Below are 9,354 nucleotides of genomic sequence, written 5' to 3'. Positions count from 1 at the left end.
ATGCACATGGCTGCTGCTTTCAGCCATAATTTCTTGTTGGGTCTGGGCTTCTGTTTTTGCTTTTTCTTTTTTTCATGAAAGGAAAGAGAAGTGCGAGTTTGCAAGATATGTGTAATACCTGGCATGTGGAGGGTGAAGATAGTTTGTTTCTGATGAAACATCTTTTGTTTGGCAAATTGCAGACTACCATGCCATTGGGCTGATCCAAACTCCATCTTTCCAGTAAAACATGCTTGGATAGTTTTGCCCACATATGTTGAAAGGAAACATTTTATTCCCAAGAATTGTTATCTCTTTCTCATATTGCAAGAGGGACTTTTTTGGTAGACTGGCTTTTTTTACTTTGCTGAGGGTCAAACTTCTGCATTGCATAGAGATTGAATGGGTTAAGAATCTGCTGTTGTCAGTGGATGCCTTTTTGAAGCTGGGATCAGAGCACCAGTTAGTCAGATATGAAGAGTCCCTCAGCAAAGAACAGTTATCAGTGCCTCTGATTATTAGATAACTTGGTGACCTGATGTTTCTTCTTTTAATAGCAGCAGTATTGTGATGCTCTGCTTTCTAAACTGGGGAATGTTAAAAATGGGTGTAAGAAAATGGAGATTGCAGTATTTCTTTTGGAGGGCAATCTCCTTTCTTTGATTGACAAATATCTACTGAATAAACTAGTGACATTTCTAATGAAATGTGAAAGTCCCCTAATTGAACTACATCCCAAATCCATGTGAGATATTTTCAGTTCATGGGCAGCACCAAGTTCTCCAGATAGGGCATAAATAGCTTTGGGGAAGACAGGTGTCTTAACCAGCAGTTAAAAGCTGACTAAGACCTAAAACACATTTTAACTTTTGCTTTTTATCTGTCCTAGTAATTTGAATTAATGCCTCAAACTCATCTGAATGCTTGATTGTAGATCAGGCAAAATACAAACTGTGGTAAATTTTTCTGTCACCAGAAAACATGTAGTGGTTCTTGGACTGAAACAGAGCTTTCCTGCTCTGTTTCATTATTTAATAAAACTACTGTCTGTCTAGAATTTTCTTTTCAATGTAGTTGATAAAATTCGTGCACTGATACTGCTTTTGTCAGCTAATATTCTCAGACTTTGAGGCATTTGACACCTAGTGTGACAGGTGATCTTAGCAAAAAGCTTTTTACTGATATGAGATTCACTTGATCAAATCATACATTATGATCAGATTTTCTTTTGTATTTTATTTTAAACTGCTATTTTTATTCTTGGTACTAAACTGATTCTAGGACAACTAATACTCAACTGAGAGAGCTAAGTTACTCTTCAGCTGTAGGTTTTGACATTGATGGTTTCTATCTTCGTTTGTGGGCAGTGAATAAAAATTTGAATGCCATCCTCTTGCAATTCTGCTGGCTTCAGAACCTAACTTTGATGCTCTGGAAAGATAAATCAGTGGCCAGGTCACATTTCTTCCTGATAAACAGACAAAGCCCTCAAGAAGGACATTACTTGCATACACAGAGACTAAGTGACCTAGTCTAGTGATGTTTTGGGCTGCTGGCACCATGAACATGAAATTCCCAAACTTGACTCTGACTGGTTACGCACTTTATTAATTAATCTGTAGTAGCTGTCTGCTCCTGAGACAGTCAGGAAATCTCTTTTCAAGGCTGAAACCAGTGCAAGTGGGCTTTGGGGTAGGAGGAATGGTGGTAAGATTTAAAGAATGTGCAAAGAAAGTATCCTTTCCCCTGATGTCATTTTGTCGTAAGTAGAAACAGATGTCTGGGTAAAGACTGTCTATTTTAAATCTTGCAAACAGGGATTTTCTTTGAACTTTTCAGGAAAAGAAGAGAGACACTGATAGTTTTTCACCAAGAAAAAATAGGTTTTTAGTTTCAGATCCCCAAAGCCATAACACATCAATACCTGGGAATCACTGTTATTGCAGAACCTTATACCAGGGTAAGGAAGCTTGTCACTTTGGCACAGAAAGATCTCTAATATCCCTCTCCAGCTTCCTGCCTGCATTTTTTCTACAAACCAAGGAGGAGCTGACCCTCCATACATCTTGAGCTGCCCATTGCCTCTCCCTGCTTCCTCACTGTCTTCCCCCATTGTAATGATGCTTTTTTTTCTTGTGACTTGGCTCTGATCACTGTGATTTGGAGACCTGATCCTTTATGGATCAGCAAGAGATGTATGTGAATAGGCACTCTGACATTCCCTGTGCTGCCATGAAGAGTCAGTCTGAATCAGACTAAGCATAAAAGGAAACTCTTCCAACCTGGAAATCCTCTCCTCCTCTGAAAATGGACTTCTGAAAATGGACATTTAAAAATTGGTTTTTACAACAAAGTAGCAGCTTGGTGATGCAGTCCAACCTAACCCCTGAATTTCTGGTAAAATTTTTCTACATAATTCCTTGGGTTTTGGCCAGTAGTACATAACAGTTTATTAGTAGTTTGTGAGCAAGCCTTCAAGATATTTCTGAGAAAAAAAAAAATTGTATATTCATATGGCCAAATAGGGTAAATGAACGCCTCTTTTCATTGCTATAAATTGTAGACAAATTGGTGTGATATTTGGGAACTGGTAAATATATCGCCTTGGACTGTCATTACAGGCAGTCAGGAGAGAGGAATGTGCAGGCAGCAGGGAATCTGCACTGTTGTGTAAATCTAGCTGCCCTAGCTGCCCTAGCTGTCCCAGCTTGGCCTCAGGCGTGGGTGGGGAATGAAGTTCTGAGGCCGAGGAGTTAATTGTTAAGTTGCAATAGCAAAGTCTACTGGCCATGGATTTCAAGCTGTGCTTCAGGCCGCTGGATGCTGTGTCAGCTGCAAAGGCATTGCAAGCCCTAGAGGTTTCATGGGAAGGTCTTTACTGCTCCATGGGAAGGCCTTTACTGCTCCATGGGAAGAGATCCTTGGGAAAATGGGAGGGAAGCGTGGTGAGCTCAAGCATTATGAATGACCAGTGGTCTTGAGCCTTGTATGTTGTAGGCAGCAAGGGGCAGCTATGTCTACCATGGCTCTCTCAGTGACAACCACAGCCCACACAAGCTGGCCTCTTGCTCACTGCAGACTGATGGTTTCATCTGTTCTCTCTGAGTTTTGCTCATTTCCGCAGGCCTCAATTCTTTGTAGCCAGATCTCTGTAATTTTTTGACACTATGTTAGGATTCTTCTCAAATGTCTCTATTCCCCCAAACCAAAATTGTCTAATTATCCTAGGAAGAAAGCCTCTCTAAATATGCCCATCAAGATGAATCTATCACACAGAATAAATTTCAAATAAGATGGATGCAAATACCCTTGGGTAGAATAAACTATATTATTAGCTTTTATTTCAAATGATAGGGTCAGAATGCATGCCTAGCCACTAAATAATTTGGTTTCCGGAAGCTTCTCTGGATTAGGACACAGTAATTCCAGTAGCTGTATATTGTGTAATGTAAATACTGAAAAGCCAGCCCCACAGGATGGAAAATACCCCATGAGTTTATTGTGGCTTTTCTCCCTCTCATATTTGTTTTTCCTTTTGCTACTTAGAAGTACATGAAGTTCCTTTCCTTACTGAACTGAAAACAGAGAGTGATTGTGGTATTCTTTCAGGTGTTTGGAGATATAGTTAAGGGCTGTAAGGGGCTGTTTTCTTCTTCCTCAGTGCAGCCACCACCTCAAAATTCTGCCCAAGCAAAATGGAAAATGCAACACAGACTATTCCAAAATCTGAAAAAGATTTTTTTTTCCTCCCAATAACTGCAGTTTTATTAAAAGATCAGTTTACATGCTGCTTCATTTATTAGTACTTTGACTCCTATCCCCATAAAACTACATGAAAACCATGGCAGTCAGACCACAGGCACATCTACCTTCTGAAAAAGTAGAGCTGTGCTTGGGTATGTGGAAATTGTTTGGCAACACAAGAAAGCCAGAAACTGCCACTGTGCAAGCTGATGGTTTTCTTGGCATATAGGTGCCCTCCAGACAGGACAGTATTATGGTATAGTCTTGAGCAGTGATTCAGTATGGGAATTCTTCACGACATTATTTATAACTTTATGTCTCTAACTTTCTGCAAAATACATCCATAGATCTCCAGTCTGGAACCCCAAAGCAACATCACACATTGAGCACCACCTGAGAAAAGTCTGACTAAAAAGTCTAGATGTGTTCCCCAGGCACACTGGGGAAAGGAAGAGACAGTCTTGCTCTCTGGCATCATTCATCTGCCTTAGCCGTGGGCTCACTGTCTCCTTACATCCCCTGGCTATAAAAAAGGCAGGCATGGTCCCCTACAGATATTTCCCCTACTGCACCCTGTTGACTTCTCTCAGAGGAGAATATCTATTAATTTAAAGGCATGTTGGGAATTAGGAGGCACAGGTCACCCTCTCCAACTAATTTTGGAGAGCTCAGAGCTGGATCTACAGTATAAGATAGGGCTTAGATTATATATTAATAAAATAATGTAAGGTTTGTTCATGCATGCACTTTGCACATGTACATTCAGTTTCTTAAATCTTTAAATAATCAAATTGAAAACCAGAACATGGACAAACGTGCACAATCATCATTTAGCACTTACCTTTGTCACTTGCCACAGGCTCCATCCTCAGTAAATCTGCATCTGTCCCAGTCTGATACTAGCTTTTTCCAGCTTCTCAGTGCTGCTGTTCAGGCCTGGTCATTCCCACTTTCCCATCACAACTTCCCAGGGCAGCCACAGTGGATATAAGTGTTTCCACTGTTTTTATCTCCTATTGCCTCACTGTATCATCTATCACTGCCATTTTCAGTTTTATTTTCCTTCATTCAACACTTCTGCTAATTCCTTTCTCTTCATCCTCCCTCCCTCCCAGAGCACACACCCATAACATGGCCCTCACGCTGTTCTTAGCTGTGTTTCCATGTCCTCTTCTGCCACGCCTCCGGTCCTCTTGCTCCTCAGATCCATCCTCTTTGCAACCTCAGCTTGTATCATGGCCTAAAGACAATCCTTAGTGAAAAATTAAAAAGCGTAGGAATGACTATGTTCCTGGGCTCAGCGGGGAGCCTTGTGGAGCTGTGCCTGCCTCACTAGATGGCACTGCAGAATAGCCTGGCAGCAGCTACTGGGGGCTTTGATAGAGAGAGGCTCCAGGAAGGTTTTGCCTGTGGTGGGGCAGCACACAGCTGAATCCACAAAAGGGCCTGGCTGGAGTCAAGAGCAGCTTAAATGTTTTCTCTGCACAGACAGAGGTGTGTCTGGGAGCAGGGAGTAGGTTTCTATCATCCCTAACTGAAATTTGAAAGAGAAATTTCCAAAAGGTTTTCCAACCTTAAGATCTGACAATGCTAAAAGAGGACAAACAAGCATCTGAGGGTGTCTGTGGCCAAGAAAGGTACTGATATAATCTTCACATTCTGGCTACAGGAAATAATGTATTATGGGTTCTTACAAGCACTATTACATGTCTTCTAATTCCACATTCTCCTATTGAGAGGCCAGTGAGCCAAGGACTTCTCCCAGACTTTCTTTGTGGAACTGAGAATGAATTCAACTTAGAAGAGAGACAGCTGGAGAGATGACATATGTGTAGACTAAAATGGAACCATCAAATAGGAAACATCTGTCCCCAAGGACTGAAAGGGAGCACGAAGTATTTCCCCCTCCAAATACATAACTGAAGGCGCTGGGTTTGCAGCATCTGTTTAAGCCCTTAGCAGGTGAGAAAACCTGTGAGTCTCCACAGGATCCAGATAGGGGAACAAAGGAGACAATGGAGAGAGCTAATTATTTTTTTCTTATTGATCCTTTGTTGGAAACCCAGGAATGAGCATCAGCTCCCTCCTTGCTGGCCTGATCATCTTGCTCATCTATCAGCGTGTTGCAAAGCTGCTACAAAAACCTGCATTTATTCTTCTTGCATGGTCAGGCTCATGTTTTGGCTCCATGGCTGTGAATCCACTGCCATTCTCAGTCCAAACACACAGAGCACTACATGAAGACACCCATATTTAGTGGCAGTGTTGGGGAGCTGATATCATGGCCTGACAGTACTTGAGGTGACCGGCATTCAACACAGCCTATGAGTTGGGCTGGTTTCAGGTGGAGGAGGTGGCTTCACCAGCAGTACAAACTAGGTGGGTGCTACCCTGGAATCTGTGGCCTCTTTTTCTTCTGCTGGTTGGGATTCCCCACATAGCAGCTTTGCTTAGGGACCCTCTAAGATGCCCTCTCTTGCAGACAGTGCCATGCAAAGAAGAACACAGTAAATTAACTTCCCTTAGTGTTACAGAAAAGCTAGCATCAGCTTCTTTTCTGAATGGAAAGGACAGATTTTTTCCCTTAACTGTAGTCAAGCTAATGGTCCCAGAACTAGAGACTTCATCTGGCCTTCAGTCTTAATAATGCTGTGAAAAAATATGCTGTGCTGCTAAAGACTTTTCCATATGTAGTTTTTCCTGGAAGCATACCTGGCTTGGGAAGTGAGCACTCGTTCCCCAAACCTTGTTCACATCTCTGTAGGCATTGCAGCTGCTTCCTTCAGGGGAGGTGGCAGTGGGGAGTGGTTCCTTCTTGCTCCTCTGTCTGTGGTCTAGCAGCTGGAGGCAGAGGGGAGTCCTGCTGTTGGGCTGTTTGCTGGCCCTGACAAGCCTTGCCTGGGCTGTGTGGTTGGTGTGCTGCCATGGGAGCCCCTGGCAGGAGGGAGGGGCATCTTGAGTGTGATGCTGTATTGTGGATTGTTGCTTCATGACCTCCAATCCCAGACATGCACATGTCCTGCCTTTCCCTGGTTCAAGTTAAGCTCCCCCAAAATGACATCACCGGCCTAAAAACCTTGAACTTCAAATAAACTCCCTTGGGTTTACTCTAACTGCCCTTTTGTCTTTTGAAATTTAAGTTTTAACTACATGAAATTCTTCAGCTTTTCTCTGCAACTATTAGGGCGAGAAACTTTGTAGAAAAAATAAATTCATACTCTCTGTCTGTAAGGCTTGAAATAAGCACCAACATTCATGATATGAAAGGAAAGTTCCTTAACTCAGAGTAAAAGGTTGTGATCTGGTAGAGCTGTCACAGCAAGAATAACATGTGGCTGTTTTCATTCAGAAGCAAGGATCCTGGTGACCAGCAAGCTCAAACTAAGCATACCCAAAGCTGTGCAGATTTTCTGTTGCTAAGACATCATTCTATGCTATGGATACATCAATTGATTTGTTTTGGGAGCCAAAACATTGCTGACCCTTTGTAGTATGGCCAGAGAGTAAGTGCCTAAGGCCTGGAACAATTGAAAGAGTCTCAGAGTGATGCAGATAAGGCCGCTCTAGAGTTGATCCTTTTTGTTTTGTAGACATTCATTACCTTAGTTCAAAATATACATTAATTTATCAGGTTTACTTTTTATTTCCCCATGGGCCATAAATTTTCTAACATTGTTTGAGGTAAGGTCTGTACAACATAGTAGCACACTCTGGGGAGTTGCTGCTTGATTTCACCTTGAGGACTAAACTAGTCTAGCAACATTTTGACTGCTATAGGTAGCATTATTTGCATTGTATGCTCCTGTTCTTGAAGAAGCAAAGTGGAAGAGTAAGCAAATAAACCTCCCTAGCTCGGGGGATTGAACAAGAACACTCTTACCTGATTGCCAAAGCATAGCTCTCCCTTCAATGTTTGCAGCTCATTTCATGGGGTAAGTAATTTTTAACCTAGGCAGAACCTTCATGGAAGACAGTGCACTTTTAGGTGTCATACAAAAGCAACTGAGGACCAGGGAAGACATAGCAGCCAGCAGAGCAATCAATATTTTCTTTTTATGCCCTGCAAAAAGTCAAGATGACTTACATGATGCTGTGTCTGTAACTGTATAGCTCAGGTGGGCTGTGCTTCTATAGGAACCTGTGGAGAACTCCAGGTGTTCACATCTTCTGAAGAAAGGATTTGATTTCCTTCTTTCACAGTGCCAAAATTATGCTAGGCATATACTATACTGCCTCAAGATAAATGAGGTTCATACCAGCTGTGCCTTCTTAGCACAGTAACCTCCAGTTATTTCGTAGGGCTGAAATGGATACTTTTGGAATAAAAGAGAATAAAAGTCTACTGAAAGGCTAATTCAGTACTGAGAAATTCAGGTGTTCAGGACAAAATAAAGGTAACTCCACATGAAGAAAGTTCTGGGTCATTTGGCCATCATCAATTGTGAGCTTTCATGCTTTCTTGCCAAAAATTCACACAGCACTTGGGGCAGGTGTTAGCATTAAAAGAGTGTCAGATGATCTGAATGCCACAAAGCTGGCAGATGCACAGTGGGCTTGTCAGCAGAAATTAAAATGAAACTGCTTCTGATAGTGATGGAAAAACAAATTATTTAGGGCTCTTGCTCACTATGTTATTGCAGTAATGCAATATATGGAGTGTGACACAGGGTGTGGGCTCTCTTCTGTTCCCCTTCCTCACTGGTCATGTTGGTTTTTTTCTTTGCAGGGAATAAGGGTGTCACAACCCAGGCTGACATGAGTGCTTTCCACCAAGGAGCTTCAGGGGTCAGACACAGCTCATGGATTGTTTGTCTGCAGGTCAGGAGTGCAGCCCTGCCTCTTCAGCACATGTGCTGCTGGAGTTTTCTGGTGCAAGTAGAGTCCCTGTCTGCCAATGCAATGTAGTGTCAGCCTGTGAACAGCCATGCATTTCTTAATTACTTTCCAGACACTCCTTGCAAATGGTTTCAATTAGTCTAGTGGGGTCTAGTATTTTTCCTGTATGTACTGGGTGTGCTTCTGAGAACAGCCAGCCCTGAACAGCTACATGGTTAGCAGATACTTAGAAGGAAGAAGAGGAGAAAGAAGAAGAAGTAAACATGGTGTTCCAAGGATTAGAAACAAAGAGGAACACCCCACCTCCTGAGAGGTGCCTGACTCATACTTTCACAGCTGTGAATCCTGTTTTTTTCTTTTTCCCTGCCTCTTCTGTATCAATGAAAAATCCCTCCTGCCTGTTAGGGAAAGGCTCAAGCTGAAGCTGGTCCCCACCTAATTCTCCTCACCAGCTAAGACACTATATCCATCCAGAGCTGGGCTAGGATGCAAGCCAACATGTAACATACAGGGTTTGATTTCGTAGGGAGTTCAGATTTCAGTGTAAACATAAGACCTCTTTTAAGGTAATGTGGCAGAGCACATGGAGTTCTCTCCTACATGTGTTGAATATCAATATCAATATTCTGTTAATACTGCTTAAACTGCATGTGTCCTCCTTACAGTAAGCCCTGGTTGTGTATACTGACACAGATCTAGTGATGACTTTGTTTCTTAGTGAGAAATACACATTTTCTCTTTATAGAGGCAATAATTTACTGCCTGTTTGGGTTTTTGTGGCTTCTTTTTTTAAGG

This window comes from Passer montanus, unplaced genomic scaffold (genome assembly GCF_014805655.1).
Source record: "Passer montanus isolate IOZ18808 unplaced genomic scaffold, ASM1480565v1 scaffold2, whole genome shotgun sequence".
NCBI classification, from domain to species: Eukaryota; Metazoa; Chordata; class Aves; order Passeriformes; family Passeridae; genus Passer; species Passer montanus.
This window is presented reverse-complemented; position numbering follows the sequence as displayed.